Genomic DNA, 20,370 nt, shown 5'->3' with positions numbered 1-20,370 from the left:
TTCTATAGGGATTTCTCAAAAAGCCAATCACAGAGAAAACTCAGTTAGTGTACCTTTAGACGGTGAATTATTTTTTCATTATCTTAGCTGTTATTTAAAGTATGTGATTAAACCATTATCAGATTTAAATGTTTGCCAGTTTCCAATGTATTACTAGATTATTGAGAAAGATTAAACTGAATTTACTGCATTAAGGTCAGGGGGGATAGATTAAACAATATTAAAGAAGCCGGACTAGCTTTGTAGATTCTGGAGATTTACAAGTGTATCAACCTGCGTAGCCTGGAAAAAGGCAATATAAAAAGAGAAAATTCTATAAAGATAAATGGAAATGGAGGTTAATAACAACTTCCAATGATGAATAGGTGGGCAAAACTTCAATAAAATTAAATTAAGAGGTTAGTCTATGTTAGTCCCCAGAGAAAATGTTTAAATTACAGTGTTTTTTATTAAATGGATTATTCATCAATATCAGTGAAGTCTAATTATAATATTCAACCGGACTGCAGCCTGCAGAGGAAAGTTTTATAAGTGGCAAAGATCACATCTCTTAAGATTAGGCTGTAATACAACAGGGTGCATCAAAAAAAATACTGTAGTTCAAGGAAGATTTCTCCCCTTCTCTTTTCCCCTCCCTTCAAACAATTTGCATGTTGCTGATTAATATTTGAGTTAATATTTGCAATGAGGCAATACAAAGACAAATGCTAAGCATTGCTGATACTTTGCTATATATTGCAGATCTCCTTCGCTCTCCAAAGAGATAACCAACAGATAGTAAAAATACACTTCCATCTCTTGTAAGAAAATTCTTAAAATTCTTATTCTATAAAGTGCACAATTTCAAAGTTGTTTTAGACATAGATGTGACTTCTATGTGTGCAAAATGAAGTCTAAAAACACCAACACGTGCAACTTCCTTGTCTATACCGTCGGCCTTCTGGAAGAGACCGTTTCCAAATGTGAGATGTCTTCTTCTCTTGGGAATTATTGATGGCAGTGTAATCCCCATGAGAAAACATACTTCAGCTTTACACCCACGTTGGTGTGTGGTTAATTGCCACACCAGCATCCTGGGCACTCAATCCATCGTACATTACACTGCAAGGACAGTATTAACACATAACATTCCAATATATCTTCAGCTCTCCACATCAGCCCCTGATAATAGCATCTGTTAACATGCACTAAGTACTATTATGTAGCACATCACTTCATAAATAATAAGATTAGCCGACCTCAGGGCCCTGGGAAGAGTAATGTGTTTAAATGTTCTCATTATTTATTTAAAACAAGAATTAAAGGAACAGAATCTACTTGTGACAATCCTCTTAGCATAAATATTAAACTGTTTGCATTGATAAGCTGCACTGTACAGAATAACAGAGGATTTGTTTGCCGGCTGCTTGATAATAGTTGTTAGAGCAAATGCAGTTTAGTGTATGAGTTCTGAGAGGTACTTAACTGATTGTGCCATCATGTTCTGAAGACATTTTCCAAATTATATAAAGGAACAGGAGAAAATTAATATTCAGGGGAAGCTGAAACTAATTACGGCATAACTCTATAAGGCTTTTAAAATCTTGCTTTATTTTCTGTCTTGGCACAAAATAATACGCTCAATTTGCTGGCTAGCGTAAGATACTCCAGTTTAAGCACTTCAATCTAAAAGTGGATAAATTAACCATGTAGAGATTATTGCAGATGACAAATCAAGAAGCTCAGACAGTAAATACTGCAGACATATTATGTGGTCTGCAAAACTCAAACATCCTCTCTCACACATCTTCTATTATCAACACATTTCCCTTGAGAGGAAAAACATATCAACTTTTAGCTTCTTCACCATTTTGCAGCCCTTTTTTTGCTTTTCATGTCTCTTTTTTCCCCCTTGCTCTCTCACAAATGGATTGACCCCTCACGTCTGGGATGTGGGCATTTGCATTGCTGTAAAAGTGGCAGCAGCCACAGCAATTCTGTGACTTGCCAGCCCATAAGCAACTATTCTAGTTGCCACTTACTTGTCTCTATTTCTCCTACCAGCAGAGCTACCTCTGAAAGGTCACCTCATGACTAAGGGTGTGCCTGAACTTCCAGGCAGTCCCATGCTTGGGAAGTTTTAGCCATTTCATACTCCACGTGAGAGATCAGAAGTGCAACAGGTCCTCGGAGTTCCTGTGCAAGTCTGATGTTAGAAATGCATGAAGTTACTGTAAAAGTATATATCAGGAGAAAGCAGTGCCGTAATATTCCCTGTTCTGCAATCCCATGGCTCCTTTGTCCTTCTGTTCAGGATGTCTATTGCTTTGCTGTCCATCACTAGCAAGAATACCAGTGAACGTTATATTTTTACATGTTGTGAGTCACCTATTTTGATCACAATTACAATCCCTGTGCTGCATCCGCTGCCATCAAAGTCAACTCAGATTGCTCATATGTAAAGACATGGGGTTGGGTTCTAAGCAGGCATCGCTGCACCTGCCAGTTCATGAAACAATTCACCTGAATGACACCCACAAACGTGAATGCAGCCACCCAAATCTGTGCTTTCCGACTCAGAATTAGGATGCAAGCACAATCCTTTCCAGACGAGAATATTACTTTTGATTTTAATGAATTTCTGTGGGAGAAGTTGTTCCTACGTGGTCTTTAATCTGTAGCAGAGTAACAGACCTGAAGATCTTGCAAAAAGACAGCACTGTTTTTAACTGAAGCAGAACAATCAAAGGCCCTTAAATAACTACGCAGAATTATTTCAAATTCCTTTGTCTGGGAAAAGACAGCTAACATTAGTTAGCAATGATAAGTCAGGATAAACAGAAATTCTAACTTTTCCCTGATACAAAAGAATTTATGAGGCTCCATGTGGGAAACACTGCAGACGGTGCAGTATGGTGGTAGTGGAAAAGTACCAAGATTTATAATACTGCACGGTAATTAAAATATTATATATAAATTAAAGCCTGCTACTTAAGTTAATAAAGTCAAATCTCCAAAAGAGAGCAAATCTAATCTGTGTACATTGTATGCACAAAATGTGTTGAGTGGAAATAACACATGCTCCGAGATACAGAACAGATGCCAAACCAAGGCACCTTTCATACCTTATTTGCAACGTAACAGAAAAACTGCCATGATGTATTTCAGAGTAATTTAGCTCCAACACCTTTATAATCCATATTCACCAGCACGCTATAGAAAGGATGATTTGTCTAAACATGAGCAGAATACGCAAAACTCCATGGTCCCTGTGTTCTTGCTAAAACAATCAAGACTTGTTCCAGTTTCAAGTAAAAAAGCCCATTTTTAAAGAAAATTACTTACTGTTGTGGTGCACACTCTTACTCCCTCACCCCTGCAAACTTTGCAGACTTTGGATCCCCTTTTTGTCTGTTTTTGCCAAATGGACCTTGCTCATTAATATTTACCAACACTGAATATTAACATGAGTTCAACTAAGCCATTTTTTGCATGACTCTATGACTGCTCGTGTGCCGATACACGGACACTTGCCGCTGGAAGGTGCTTGATTTCACCATGGGCTGGTGGACGTTCATGGAGACAGGCAGCTCCCTGGTGTGGTCTGTCCTGACATTTTCATGATCAGGGTGCCAGCTACATTAGATGACACTGATCACGATGCTAAAATTAACCAAGCTAGCTAAAGTGTGTGTTAATTATGAGTATGCAAGCAGTCAATAAAAGGTTAATGCAAAAGTCAAAGGATAAATTTATTTCAGTATTGCATCACTCTACTGACTAAATGACTAACATTATGCTTTGTTTTTAATCAATATATTTTACAGTAATGTGTGAGCCATTGATTTGAAAAACAGTCTTTCTAACAGTTAAGTTTTGCAACTGTTAAGTATCAAGTTTCAATATACTTAAAACACTCTTTTTTCAGAGCAAATACTTTGTTGTTCTGTTGTCAGGAACAGGAATGCACATAAACCATGAGGCGGCCTTGGGTTCTGCTGATGAATGTGATTAATGCAAATAAGAATTATTACCTAGGAACTTAAATAAGGTACTGTGAATTAGGGTCCTTGCATTCAATTGCAGTGTTTGTCTACTCCACAGAAGTGTAGCCAAATCAGATCAATAGGGGTCAATTTGTGGCTCAGACATGTTAAGAGTGAGGAGATGATATGAAGAGTCCTGTTTCTCAGATAGTACTAATTTAGGTGCTTAAGCCTGACCGTTCAAAGGCCAATGGAGATCACACGGAAATTCATAAGGTAAGTCAAGGAACACGGGTCTGACCATCTTCCCCATTTGCTGATACAGTCAGAAAGGACGAATGGAATATTTGTACAAAAGCGCACACTCACCCATACTCACTTAATCCTGCATTCCTGAAATCATTATGTGCGGGATATTTCCTTCCTCCACCGATGCTAGAATAAAGGTGTTGCTGAGCTGTCACTCAGAACTTCAGAGGACCTTCTGAAATAATGGTCCAGTTAAAAACAGAGCTTGGACCATCCTCCTAATGGATCCATGAAACCCTTACTGACATTGGCTAAAATGACACAACATCGCTGACATGGATGCTGTTCTGAGCAAGAACAGCAGCTTCTTTAGACAGCATCTTCCATGCTTAAGATTCATAACAACTTTGCAAATTTGAGACTGATCAACTATGGGCTATTACTGTTCCAACACAGCTCTGCTGTATGAACACAAATCTTAATGGTGCAGGTACCTGGTACATTGAGCTTGGCTTGCAGGTTTGGATTTGTCCTTCAAACCTTTACTCCACCTGGAAATTATTATGCATACTATGTGTGCTTAGTCTAATCTCAGTGTTAGGACTACCCCATGCCATTTCAAGCTGACACTCTTAGTTGCCAGAGCATATACAAGAGAATACAGAATACAGTGTGTTCTCAGCTATCTGAATTGTAATTGAAAGCACTGAGAAAATATGAGATTACGTACATGAGAATAATTACTCAAATAAGGTAGCCTCAACTTCTCTTTTTCTTAATAATCTATCTCATTGACAGGTACAATACATTTACTTCTGCTGCTGAACATATCACAATTAAAGCCTGATACCACTTAAATCAAACTTGAAACTTCCATTGATTTCAACAAGGCCAAGATTTCAATCCACATGCTTCTCCAGAAACCATTCAAAATAGACTTGAGCCAGTAAGCAAAATAATAAAAACCATCCAAAAGAAACTATGAAAAGAATGAGATAGGCTGAATATAGTTTCTCCAAGTGAAATTTAGCAAGGGATACCAAATGTAATTCTTTTTTATCCACTTCGAACAGTGGTTAAATTGTTGGCATTTTAAGTCAGCTAATCCAATGTGGAGCAAGAAGAAGTGCTTCAGAAAGGCTACAGAAAGAAAAGACAAACATGCTTTAAACTGAATTGCTCAGTAAAGCACAGAAAAACTCTAAAGTAAAACCTGAAACTGATGCTATAAACACCCATGGATAGGATACTGGGATAAAGTCCCTAGAAAGGATTGAAAAAGTTCACACTGTTATTTGAAGAACTGGACTTTGATTTATCTTGCTGGAAAACTAAAAGGTGGAAGGGATAAATATAATTCATAATAAAATGAAATGGGGGGGGGGGGAATCTGAAAAGCAGCTGATTTCTAGCTGGGTGCCTGTTCCACCATTAGCAATTTTAGAAACTACAATACACCTACTTTTAAGTTTTCTTCTACTCCAGGCACCTGTTTGGTCGCAGTAGGTGGTAACAAGTGAAAATTTCCAACCACTGACTGAGGTTTAAGGCCACCAGGTGGACTGCTGAGAACAATTTCATACCCAGATCTATTTGCCAGTGAGTCCATTACAGACTGGTGGTGATGAATGGGTCCACTGGCCAGCTGAGCAGCTGGGAGCTGCTGACCTCAGTCATGGGGAGGTGGCACCTGAAGCCTGCATTGCTCCGACCTGGCCGCTCGGAAAGACGACGCGGGGGTCAAGTGGCGAAGTTATTTGATTCTATACGTCGTATCTCAGGAGACGTAAACCAAAGCATAGGATTCACACAGGGAGCTGGAGCTAATCTTGTTTATAGTTCAAAACTTGACTTCTGGTTTGGCTTATTTTAGAGGAAATAATATACACGAAATCAATATTTTAGCTGGAACTTCATCAAAATTGAAGGATGTTTGGAAAAGGACGGTTAGTTAATGCCCCAATCATGACACAGGTTTTCAACTTTCTTTGTTTCAACTCTGTAAAACATAATCAAACTAATAACTTACAAATCCTTCACCTAGTATTATGATTAACATTCATAATTTGTACCCTAAAAAACTGTTTACTAAAAAAACACAGGATGGAGAAAATATAAATAAACCGAAATATAACAATATGAAAGATGTTTTCTTCATATGGCTGCATATGCTTTGTCTTTATCATAAACAGAGTTCTCTTTTTTCATGTCAAAACTGGAATTTTGAAAGTTATTGAATTCACCCTAATCCGTAAACCAAAGACTTTCTTAGCTTTTTAAATTAACCAACCAGCAAACTGTCAACCTCGGCAGACAGGATTTCTTTAAGTTGTTCCATGCTTGTCCCTACTGTGACTGCACAGCTAAAACCTTCCAAGCTTTTAAATCTGCCTTCTAAGAACAAAACAAATTACATCAATATCTGATTTTGCAAACCAGATTTCAGAAATACTGGTCCCAAGCAGGCAGTGAAATGAAGTGGCCAGATGGAAAAGAGAGTGGTGCTTCATTCTTTCAAACATCCAGTCCCCAGTGTATGCCCAAGGAGTCTGTCCCATTTGCATTAAGTCACTGCTGATGTTCTTTCGTGTGCTGTAACTGGAGTGTGCCCAGCCACAAGTAATGACTGAGACCAGGATTGCATTTATAGAAGGGAAAAAGTGAGTTTGTTTCCAGATAAGAAACTGGAAAAGCGAATGCCAGATTTAGGAAGGGATGGAGGCAGTATCAGTTAAATTTTAATTCAAGAAAGAAACATGTATCAGCTGCACAAATCTGCAAGCACAAACCAGAAGATCTTTCCCATCTGCTTCTTTCAAAAGTGGATAATGACTTGTGTCACCGATGGCTCTTACTACAGAACCAAAGTTTACAGTCACTGACCCAAGAGCTTTATGCCTGCAAAGTCATCCAAGCCACAAGGATGCTGCTAAAATACCCCGAGGTATTGCTGGTGACACAGTAGGACAGCCTGAAAAGAGCCAACATTCTCCTTCTGTGCACTTCGGCGAAGTGTCTCCAGAGCAGAATCCATCCTCTAAGACCGGTCTGCAGAGTGCATTTGGCTGTTCCACAGAGGTGGGAGAGAGATCAATGAACCTGACACTGAAGAGGTTTAAGTGACAGCTGCATGAACTTGAAAATGCCAGAGGTTCTATTATTACTCAAATTGTAAATCAAGTAAATATGAGGAAAACTTCAACTGTTAATACCTTCCCGATGTTGAAATAATAGCAACTAAAGCACTGGTGGAGTCCAACTGCAAAGAGTTTTCAAGTGGTGCACAAGCATGTTTCACACGTATTTACAGAAATATGCAAAAACCTCACAAAATTATTTTTAAAGAATGTTTTGCTTTGCCTTAACTGTAGAGGGATGAAAATAAATTTACAATGTTTTTTTTGCCCTAAATATTAATTAAAAAGTGTAATAAATATACTTCAGTCTTTCTAAACTATTTGGATGACAAACAACTATGAGAAAGGATAAAAATTTGCTGCAGAGAGTCTTCAGCTACAGAGCGGGGACTGTAAAACAAAGTCCCCAAAACTCAGAAACATTCCAGCACTGGGTGGAAAGAACAAAAGAAAGGAGGGCACAGGAAGGTCCTTTCTCCAATGCATTCATCTCTACTATGGGTGAATTAATAAACAGAAATCTACCCAAAAGATGCTTCTGCTGAGATTAACAATAACCTTCCTCCCTGTGTCCAACTCCACGCTGCCAAAAGGGAATACCTGGAGGGTGGCCCTGCAAGAACCGTAAAGCCACCGAGAGGGGAGGTGGCAGTGGACGTGTGGTGCAAACCTGACGTCCCCAGACAGAGCTTCTCTTCCCCTTTGCAGCCACTGTCCAACACACCCAGAAACTGGCCACAAGAAAATCCGTGCACCTCCTATTCCCAGAAGAGAAGGGCTGTGTGGGGCAGCCTCCATTCCATGCTTGTTTGATTTTTTAATTAAGAAATATCACTGCTCTCTATAAAGTGTAGGGGGTAGGGGAATCCCCCAGAGAAACACTGAATAAATACCACGGCATTTGCTGAAAGAAGAAGTTTAATCCAATTTAACCTACAGGTCTACAAATTGTTCCCTTTCAGCCCCGTTTCTCAGATGCTTTTGTTACCTGTTTTTAGAATAATATGTATACAAGCAATGTATCCCGACTGTATGAGACGCACATTTATACAACTTTATATACACTCCCCCTTTCATACCAATACTTGCAAAAATTCCCATCAGTCCAAAAGAGACAGCATTTTGGAGGAAATTTTCATCACCACAGACATGGATTTAGTTATATACTTTTCATGATCAGCAACGGGATGCGAGTTATTCCCTCTGTGCTGAGAATATTTGGCTTTGACTTCAAACAGCGTAGAAATATATCAACTTCAATATAATTTATATTCTCTCAAAAGGAACCTAAAACACTCTAAGCCTTTGCTGAGGCATCTGATGTTCCAGTCCCCTCTGCTGTGCTGTACGATCAGCCGTGTTATTTCACTTGCCATCCTTGCTTTCCTATGATTTTTTCAGACAAAGAAACAAAATGTCTGCTATACGTTGAGTATAAACACAGCTGACTTGTTTTCCTCAAAGTATTGATTTTGTGCACTTTTAAAATAACTATTTTCGTTCTGTTTGCATAATCAGCTAGAGCATTGTTCCTCTACATTTGCAGAAACACAGATGGAATTGCTGATTTGGAGCCTTTAGAGAGATTTTACAGTATTCTCCAGAATCTAAGCTTCTATTAAAATAAGGTTTCAAGCACTTCTGGCGGTGGAGATAGCCTGGACAATGTAAATTGATGCATGGTTATCTTGTTGAGTCCACAACCAGACAGACAGACGCAATAGCACCAAGGGAGCTGTGAACTTCCCCACTTATTTTATTGGGTGTCTACTTGGGGCCAGATGCTCCCCTCTGTTGTGCCGAACAGCGTTAAATGACTGAGGAGAGGAAAAGGAAATGAAAATAAAAACCAACAAGAGGAGAAAAGGAAGTCTCCACCACCTGCTTCCCAGAGAGCTACAGATGCCCTCCCTTGCTGGTATTAGTCTCCTGAAAGATTTGGGGCTGAGCCATGCATATGGCATATTTTTCCAAAGACACTGTATTTTCCAAAAGAATGCCACCTCAAAAGTTAACGATGCTTCCAGCATCATTTGCTATTCCACATCATCTTTTGTACTCCTTTTATGTGGATGTCATAGAGCCAAGGAAAAAATGTAAACACAGGGTGGTTTTAGGCGACACTGCAGGACAGCCCTTCCATTTAACACCCCTTCATTTAAAGCAAACAATCCCGTTCTCCACAGAATTTCAGGGTTGGCAGGCTCTGCCTTTTTGCAAGAAAGCTAAAACATTTTCCTTGTTGAGTGTGCCTTTTTCACTAAGACAACTTTTCACGTTAATAAAACTCAACCGCTGTATGACAAACCCGCATTTGTTATATGCAGAAAGTAAAAATCAAAAGAAACACGACTGAACGCAACGAACAGTAATCGCGTCACTTGATTTTCCTACCAGGCTGGACAGAAATGGACTATACCGTTCCATCATCAAAGCTGTGCAATCCTCTCAGCCCTAACACCAAACCCTACAACTTCCACCAAGACCAGGGCTAGGGTGACACAGAAGGGACAGCACTTGGGACCGGAAATGGAACCGCAGATCTTTGGTATCTGTAGTAACTACCGCGCAAGGAGGGCTCCATGGTTTTACATGGAGTGTTTGTCGATGCAAGTTTTCCCATATGGGAAAGTCAAACTCTCAGCAGACTAACTCTCTACTTGCAGACTGAAATTAAGATCTTGCTTATCACCGTAATTTGTGACATAAATATGTGCAAATATATACAACTCTGTACATACAGATACACACATACCTGCACATGTATGTAAGAGTTGCTCACACCACATTTTCTATCGAGAGATACGGCCTTGATCTCCTATGTGGCTTAGGGAACAACAACAAAAAAAAAACGGTTTATTGTGCTGCAGAACTACATTGTCTTGTTGTGCAGCTCGGCTGTAGCCTGCAACCAGAATGTTTATAACAGATATTGGAACTAATACTATAAGAGCAATGCAATCCTATGGACTAAAACACAGTTTCCTTTAGGTCAACATGAAATCAGACAGAAGCAGGAGGGAACAAGTAATAGGGAAATGAGAAAACAGATAGAAGAAAGGCAGAGAGGCTCAAAAAGAGGAAAAAGTAGTTTAGGAATAAAAAAACAAAGTGTCAAGTAACTAATCCCATTTCAATCACTGCAGAATTTCTCCATGGCTGCCACTTCATTCAGTGATATTTTCTGCATAAATCACTACATAAATATACCATCAAAAAATTCCATTGCTGGCAGAGAACAGACTTGCTGTCCTAGGAAATGCTACAGTACACCCGGGCATAAATAAAAATCATATGGCAACAATATGCTCAGTATATTTCTTCTCTATAAGTGGAGTAAATTTTTCTGATTACCAAACAAGACTTCAGAATTTTTTCTGTTTACCCTCAGCATTTCAAATAACTGAAAGCATTATATGGAGATGCTAAATATCCTTTTCTACTTTAACTTGTAAATAATTACCATGACCCAAACACAATGTAAATAAATGCATTTCTTTACTTATTTTCAAGTGTATTGAGGGTAAAAATTCTGTGTGAAAATTCAGCATCAGTATACCTCAAAATTTTGCAATTAACGTAATTCTGCAGTATTTTTAAGACCAACTAAAATTTCAGTACAGATGATGATTTAATGTTATTAGACAGGAATACATTTTCCTTGACAGAATATGATTACACTCAATCAATTTAAACACATGACAACCTCGTTACGTCTGATCCTGCCCTACTTTCACAGACATTATTTCCGTAAGTGCTTAAAAGAACTGTGAGATCCTGACCTGTAAAACATTCTGTCAGTGGACTTGAATTCTCTCAGCACCATGAAGACTTACTCACCCAAGCGAGCACCAAAATGCTCCTAGTAGGTAAAATCTTAAATGTCTCTAGCAACAAATGCACACAGTTCTTCCCATTATTTTCTGTGGTGTAGAGAATCTTTCTGACTGCAATATCAATGACTTTAAACCACAGACTAAGACTTTAGACCTTTTCGTGGTGCCAACTTGCTTGTTTTATATGCTGTGATATATAGTCCTGGCTTTGAGCTATCTCTCACTGTTGATGCTTTTGATGCTTTGTTCTCTTTTTTACTTTAGGACGGAAAATAACAAATAACGCTGAGTTCTCTTCTTACTCTCAATTCTTCTGATGTCTACCTTCAGAACTCTTCTAACATCCAATTTATGTCATTCTTTTTCTTTCTTATGCTGAAAATTTGAAACGAAAGAAGGTAACATAATATCATAAGATCTACGGACGATTGAAATGGCCTTCGGAGTAAACTTCGGAGTTATTCATAAAACTATCTTGCCTCAACAGACAGTAAAAAATTGCTTTTCAATAGATAATGCAACTACTCCTGAAATTCTTCTTGGATGAAGTTATTGCCATAGGGAACATTCTAATGATAATAAAGTATATGGTTCCAATGCCTTAAGAGCAGTTCAAATGGGTTATTTTGTTAGTATTTGCAAGGTACAAATCAAATTCATTCTCAAACACTTACGTGCTTTCTCTTGACTAATTAGTACAAAATGGCAACAAAAGTTGAAGTTTATTAATGAGAGAAGCTGATATCCTCTGCAACGCTACTCTCACGTTATCCTCTCATATAATTCCTCCTAAAACATCACAACAGAATTTCAAAGATCTCTTACATCATTTAATTAAGGACCTCATTCAATCTTCTTTCAGGTTTGAGCAAAACACATAATCACAGATTTAAATCTCATTTAGCTCAGTGGAACTTTTAAAAATGTTTCAAGTTCGGCACAGGCTTAAAAGCTTCACTGCATAGGGTCCCTGGGGATGATCCCTGCATCACAGCCGTGTACATACACACAATTAACTGCAACTTTTCTTAAGAACTTCAGGTAGCTGTCCCATCCCTACCCCAGTCCCTACCCTTGCACTTAGCCTCTAGTCCCTGTACTGCGCTGACTGTTCACTCTAATTCATCACACAACAGGCACGAACCTTCCACACGTTACCTGAAGTAACGCAGGACTACAGTGCTGTGCTAGCAACACTTCTTGGGGATTTCTGCCAAGTAACCTACGTAACAGCCACACCCTCGGGTTCAAGTTCTGTGGATAACGGTATCACTTTGTTGAGCTCAAGCAAACAGAAATCTTCTCTTGTTGGGTGCCATAAGCCATCCAGCCCTCCATACTTTGTATGGATTCATGGGAAATTAAAATATACATAATGAAAAGTATCCATTTAATTTCTTTAACAAGAGACCTACTGTTTTGTCTTCCTCCATTCTCTGTCTGCTAAAAAGCAGTTATTTAAACTTTATGAGAAGTGGATGGTCTTGGCTTTCCACACATTTTATTTTGTCTACGAATGTTATATTTCAGACTCCATTTTTCCTAGTTCATTGCTTGCCAGTTGAGCTTCACTCATTTCTTTCAATGGACTACTGATGAAATTTCTTCTCTGCCTGTGTTACAAGAAACAATTACTTTCCTGTGCATGCAGCAGACGTAGTATCTGTCTTACCTTGTGTGTTTTTTCAAATAATATTGTGACTACATTAATCTAAAATGCAAAGTATGTGTTAACCTTTTGTGTTGCAGAAATGCTATTACTCCAATCTGTCTTAATGTCAAGGAACTAATGTAAACTTTAAGAGTTCTGGTGATAGCTACATAATCTTCCTCTTTCTGGTACAAACAGGAGGTGTCCTTTTTTCTTTTTTTTTCTTTTTCTTAAGTGCTCCTGAGGAGATATTAATTTGTAGTTTATATTTCTCAGATATGTGCAGTTCTACAGGGAAATTTCACAAGTGCATCTAGGGAAGTTAATGACATTCCCCAGCAAGACAAAAAGCCCATTTTCTCAGACCTTCTCCTATGGAGTTTGTCCTTTCTGCTTTCACTTGAGCTTTTCTGGCATTTCACCACTACCGAGCACGCAGAAGGACTTGAGCACTGCTCCATGTACTTCTTCCCCTCTTTTTGTTCCTGCCGACAAGATTTTAGAAAAATACTGTTCATTTACATTTGTCTCATAATTTAAAGCAGATACCAATCTTCTAGAGATATTTATGACCTTTCTAATTAGAAGGTTTAGAATACCCTAAAGAGTTTGGGGTTTAATAAATCTTGTTTGCCAGTCTGCCTTTTTTCTATGTTTTACTCAGAAACAATGAAGAGTGTTATTCTCTGCATCTCTGGATTTAAGGAATCAAATAATCTTCTACCAATGTTAAAAACGCTCTGGGTAGAAGTCAGCTAGGGCTGTGCTTGTATGTTTTTAGGAGTGTTCAGACTCATCTCTTTGAGATGTTCATGTCTGGCACTACGTTGTGTTACGAACTTCTAACAGACTGAAGAACTCTGTGGCCCAATACTGTTGATTTGAATTCTGGAAATTATAAAGACACAACAAGGGGAATGGAGTGATCCAGGTACCTACAGGCCTTGTAGCGTATCATTAGGCACAGAAAAGCTGGTACAGTGTTCATTTGACAGATAGTATGAATTCATAAAGTATGCCCATGAGTATGTTTTTTTCTGGAAAACACATCTTTTTTGGACCATGACAACAAGCTCAGTTACTAGAAGAAACTATGGAGGAATAGGATGAACTGATTTACGCTAGCTAGTGAATCTTTTTCCCAAGTAGCAGTGAATGTCATCAGAACATACACGACAATAATGCCTACCCAGCAACATAATGATAAATATCAGTGGGGAAATCATTATCATCAAGGATTCCCCCAGAGGCCAATTCAGTGGTCAGTATTACTCACACTTTCATCAGTATTCTTAAAGTAAACGGCAACGATCCGCTACCTGATAATTTTTGCAGATAGCACAGTGGTTCAAAAAGATACGGACACGACTTAGCCCTGCAAGGTCACTCAGTGACCAGGACCAAATGTGGTATAGAACTATATGCAACGATAGGAAGAAGGGTGAACAGAAAAGTGACGAGTTTGGGCTCAAAACCACTGCACCTGAAAACAATGTAGATATTGTCCCAGACAACTCAAAATGAATTCCCAGTACAGTACCTAATCCTTCTATATTTCACTAGGCAGACAAATATAAGAGTAACATGGAATAACCTTGTTTCCAGCTTTTTAGAAGTACACTGAAGAGAGCAGAGAAAAGAGGCTGTGGAGACAGGTAGGAAATACGCTCTAGTGATTAACTCAATTTGCTTCACTTATCAGATTTAAAACTGATAGATTGAAGGAAAGTATCTCATATGAAAGAGCTCTCTTGTCTAGCAGAGGAAGCTGGAATTTGAAAAAAGGACCCAGGGAAATTCAAATACGTCTGTTTTTTCCAATGAAGTCAATCACATGCTGGGACAAACTATTAAAGGAACAGAATATTATTCATTTCTGACACCTTCAAATCAAGAAAAGATTCCTGCCTGGAAACCATGCAGTTACACAGCTAGCACAGGGATAAAAGGATGAAATTTAGTGCCTTGTGATAGAAGTCAAAACAGCTGACATACAAAATCCTAAATACAATGATGCTCAAACTTTTACACAACCATTCTTTAATGAGCTTACTTTGAGTAAGACTTTAAAAATTCCATGTAACACATCTTGCTGTAAAATCATACACTCTAATTGGAATGCATACTCCAGGAGAATGAAGCAAGACAGAAGACTTTTGTTGCCAAAGTTCCAAAAGTATCAGTTTAGCTTTTGAACCCAAGACCACTATGGAGAGAAAAACCCTGATACAGGGAATAAAAACCTTTAGAAGCATCCATATCCTCCATTCTGTTGCCCTTGTTTCAGACAGGTGTTTAACATACGTATATTTAACTGAAGAGAGAACTGGCCAAAAGCTACATACACATACATATATTGAACAAATATTACAATTTGTCATGTAATTTATGAAAAATATTCAAGATATGAAAATCTAAGGTAACGACACGCTTATTGTTGCATTTACTTTGTTTCTCTTAAAGCATCCTCGAATCACCAAAACATCCAAGGTCACATTGAATCAAAGGACATCAACTGCTTGTTCAAAATGTCATTATGGAAGAATCAGGAAAAAGCAGCTGTGTTACAAGTCACCTTCCCAGCTCGCACAAACAAACTATTAATGGAGAAAGTCAGTCCTTCACAGTGCATTACAGGACCAAGGGCACCTGGGAACCGCAGGGGCTCACCGGCTGCCCACAAGACCAACTCGATTAGTTCCAATCACCTCCTGCCCTTGCCAAGTGACTGGTGGAAAGTCAAGATTTTCAGCAGGCTGCTAACTTGGTGTTCATGCTTTTCAGAGGCAGTTATACAAGCTGAAGTGTCTGAGACTCATCTGAAGCACTTTTTTTCCATTAGTGTCCAGTGCTCACCACTGTCTACTGGAATGACCATGAACATAGTAATTATGCTGCTAATCATAAATTCTCTAAATACAAAGCCTCAACCCAAAGTTTATGTGAAAATTCATGTCTGGCAAATACGAATGTAACTTTGGCATAGTAATTTTTAATTATCTTGTTCCTTTTGACTGCCAAAACCCGAGCAATAGGAGCACATCACCAGGAAGTAAAAGATTTTGAAAATAACCTGTAACCACATGCCAGATACTTTAAAGCACTTGCTTTAGAGTACAAGTAGACTAAACCCATGCTTTGAGTATACATACAAATTATGAACTCTGTGTGCTTTTCCTGTACACAATCCTACCTCATATAATCACAAGAAAAAGCAGTTTGACCTGCTAAAACACAACCAGCTCAATACAATAAACATATTACATATATAAACATATTACATATGTAATATGAAATGTGTGAGAACCCAGTGCAGTTTCCTTCTATAGCTTTATTATATAAAATAACCAGCTCCCTTAGAATGCCAGAGAATGGTTCACTGCATGAACAACAGGTTATATTAAACTCGTAGACTGGCAGAACCTCATAAAAAACTGATATGGAAAAGTGGGGAACAAAGTCTCCAGGTTGCAGCCATTTCTTCCACACATAAATATCTGGCTTCAGATTCTCTTTATTACATCCTGTGTACTGGCAAATGAATAGGACTAGGCTCCTTCTGTATCTGCCATAAGCCCGTTGACCACATTATGTTTGTTTGTCACAATCTACAAGAAGACCTGTGATTTTCCTCCTATTACGTTCATAATAATATCATCATTAATATCAACATTAATATCATCATCATAATATCATCATTTCTCAGTAGGACTCCACAAATACAAGCATATTCAGTGAACAAATTGGTGTGTTTTATTTTATGATTTTTCCTTTTTTTCATTAGTGAGAAAGACGCAAATTCTAAATAATGGTGAGAGTACACATCCCCTTTTATGGGCTTTCTGTGTAACTCTGACTCTGTCCCCAAATTTGAGCATCACCTGGGGCATCTCACCTAACTTTATGTTGCTGCAGGCTTCTGAGCTGCAAAGAATAAACCATAGTTCCATACCAAAAACTGATGGCAGGATGTTAGCTCTGCTTAACTGTTCAGCTTTCCATTTTTTCAAGCTGTTTCCACTTAAATGTTCATCTGAATACACCTCTAAAGAGAACCGAGCTGTGAGTTCAGTCAATGAGGTCCAATGTTAGCAGAGACCTGAAAATGGCATTTCTGTTACTTATGGAGTTTATAAACGTTTTGTCTGTAATCACAGTATGCTTAAAGCTGTCACCTGAAAGGAAATGTAGTTCTACAAATTACTATAAAATTGTTTTATTTAAAGCTCTAAACAATTAAATTTCTAATTCTGTACAAATAAGTGCACTTAACTCAGCATTACACGAAAACAGCAGAGAATTTAGGCAGCTTTTCATCTTGGTAATATTAACACTTTATTTACGTGAATTAGTAATTAAATGTGCTGCTCCAAGTATGTGTATATTTCCTTTATTAGGAATAAATCCCCTAAATTTCATTATCACTATGGACATAGAAAGTACTTTTCTTCTACTAAGGCTATAATAACTGAAGTCATACATACTATTCACTCTAATTCTCTGCAAAGTTGAAATAAAGTAACAGCTTTCTTTAATTCTCAATGTCTTTTTAGTAACTTTTTAGTTCTATTTCCAAGACAGCTTTCATGTACTTTTCTCCTCAGCATTTCACTTGGCTTCAGTTAAGAAAGTCTTTGAAACCTCCACCCCTAGCTTTATCAAGTTTAAAACTGACTTGAAGTTTCAACTGCTTCAGTATATTTACCTGCAAGCTCATCTGCTTCTAGAGTATATTAACTACCTTCTATGCCCTCATTAGTGCTCCCTCCAAACAACTCACACTAATCATCGCTTAAACTAGTGAAGAACTCAGTTAACCTCACCAATTTTAGTACAGTGCCTAATCCACGGGACAAGCTTCTTTCCTACTACTTTCTTCTTCTCACCCTTCAATTATCTCTCTTAATTTGGAAATTATAGGCCGTGCATTTCCAAATCAGCACCCAAACCTACAAAGGATGCCACAGGCAAAGAAAATAGCATACTGAAAAGCAAAAGGAAATGCAGATTACAGGTGGGCTTAGTATACCTGCAAAAGTTCCAGAAATTCAAATTTGTTTCATCACAGAATTACAACACTTCCTTCTAAGTTCAAAAAGTGCCCTGTCAGTTAATGCCTCTTCATCCACTCCTTCACGGATGACAACTGGTTTGAGGAAAGAAACAACTGTTTTTCATCAGTAATCTTCATTGATCATCACTATACAGGAACTTGGCACAAATAACAGAACCCTCTCTACTTTTCCACAAAAATAAAAGTTATGACAAACACATCTCTAAGATTTCTTCATTAATTTGCAGCAGTATCTCACTACTTAGGAGCTGCTAGAACCCTCTGTTCTCTAGAGATTTAATGCTGGAAGGTGCTGAACATTCAGTTCTCAGTGATGCAAATGGGAGCTGACGGCTCCCAGCAGCTCATCGCATTAGACAGTGGGGACTGCTCACAAAAGGAATGACAGCCATACCTGAAAAATGCTAAGCAAGGTCCTAACAGCTCCGTTATGGGCTGGCGTGCATCCAGAATTGGACAACAAAGTGAGGAAGACAAACAACAACAAAAAGAAGCAGCATTGCGTTTAAAAAAAATTTAAAAAGCCTATGCATTTTATGCTTACTTAAAAAGCACTGCATTTTAAAGCTATGCTTATTTTAAATCATTTATATTGTTTCCACTTACCCACAATCTAGCCTGAGAGAATGAGAATTGTGATACTGAGTTGTCTGTTAGAGCTACTCACAGTCAGTTTCTGTTCATAGCCTGATGCAATGAACGTTTACAACAACTACCTGGTCATCTTAAATTCAAATATACCAATCTAAAGTGTTTCTGAGAATTTATCACATGATAATACTTTAAGTATATGAATTTCTGTTTGATATTTGACATTATACCTTCGATTTGCATTAAAAGTGTCTTATTTCCTTGTTAAAAAACCCACTACTGGGAGGTATGGTCATTCTACATCTAGTATGTATTTCAGATTTAAACTTCTTAGATGGAAAAAGATTCATAGTCCAAGTCTCATATCAGTTCTGCACTGCCTCAATCAAACTGATTTATCTTCAGCCTCTTACATCAGTTTTATAATAGCAAAATGGAATTGAGTTCAATGGCTATTCTCATTTACACCTAAATAAGGAATCAAGTCTACAGAATTTCTCTTCACGACTCAAACACATTGTCCAAGGACCCAGTACTTTGAAACTTCGTATCTGTGTAAAAGTAAATACATCACACACACACACACTTTAAACAGTTATTTTATCACCTTCTGTGATTCTGTGATTATGCAAGTGACAAGAACTTACGCCATTTAACCTGGGTTGTTTTTTTTTACCCCTCTAAAGGCAAGGACATTTGGACAGTTTAATGCAGTCACATCAGAATACAGCACGATCTCTACTTGTAAGAAATTTCAGTTAGTTATTCTTTGCTTTCAGGTACTGTAGCCACTAATGCAATTTAACTTTAATTCCATCTGACTTCAATTGTGTTCAAATTATAGTAAAAAGGAAGAAGACAACAAGCTGTAAATATGGAAAGAGACAGAAAATCATTGAGAATCATGCCTTTATGAATATTTGATGAAGAAAGGTTAGATCTACTGCTGGTAAATTACAAGAAATTATGTCCATCATGTGACTCTGTCAGCAAAGGTTAATACAAATAGGTTTGGATTTAGTCGAGATGACAACGAGGATTAAAAAAGATTTGTCCTGTCCTTGCTGCAATTAGTTTTTCTCCTATTATTATTGTAACGGAGTTTATCGTCAGGATTATGGTAACAGAACTACTGCTCAATGAAATCATTTTGTTTTTCATAATACTGTGGCAGTTTTGCAATAAATTTTTCATCTCTACTAATCTACCTCTTTATTGTGCATTTGCCGAAGGAGACATACAATCATTAACCCATTTCTCGCTGTAACAGGTCTTATTTTGACTGACGGGAACTTTGGGCGCCGTCTCGCGGGCTGCAACAAGGCTGACAGGCTGCCCTACCAGCCTTCTCCATAACGCCAGCAAGGGAGGAGCTCTTGATCAGGTGGGACATCACACAAGAACTGGCAGACAAAACCAGTGCTGACGTCTGATCTTGCCTGCAGCAAGGGCTCTTCTGTGCTCGTGGTGGTGGAAAACGGGAAATGTGGAAGTGGTTACTGTGCATGCACGCACACCAATAAAAAGGAAATAGGTCTCGCAAATCACACCCTTCCTCACACTGTAACTGCTTCAAAGCACAAGTTAAAGTAGGTTGAAAACTTGATAATATTTTCCATAGGAAGAATGTGTTCATGAAATAAGTATGCAAAGGAAATAGGAAGCTTAAGCGAAGTTAGGTTTTCTTATGAGATGCATTTCAAATTTTAACTTTTAAGTTCAGAGGTTGAATTTGCTCCTGTTCTGACAAATTGCTTTAAGTACAAAATTTTGCTATCCTGGATTACATATATTCTCTGCTCACTTTTGAGCTTGAATATACAATTTTAAAAACACATGCTGTAAGTGAAGCAGAAACTTGATTCAG

The 20,370-nt window shown here is 38.1% G+C and overlaps 1 protein-coding gene across 1 annotated transcript in view; it reads right to left on the bottom strand.

Annotated features, from left to right (window-relative positions):
• Positions 1-20,370, bottom strand: part of FTO (fat mass and obesity associated) — a gene marked incomplete at its 5' end in the record, with an annotated part of 188,515 nt that overhangs the window by 337 nt on the left and 167,808 nt on the right. The window lies entirely within an intron of this gene.

Source organism: Apaloderma vittatum, unplaced genomic scaffold (assembly GCF_000703405.1).
Source record: "Apaloderma vittatum isolate BGI_N311 unplaced genomic scaffold, ASM70340v1 scaffold7242, whole genome shotgun sequence".
Classification (NCBI taxonomy): Eukaryota; Metazoa; Chordata; class Aves; order Trogoniformes; family Trogonidae; genus Apaloderma; species Apaloderma vittatum.
This window is presented reverse-complemented; position numbering and strand designations above follow the sequence as displayed.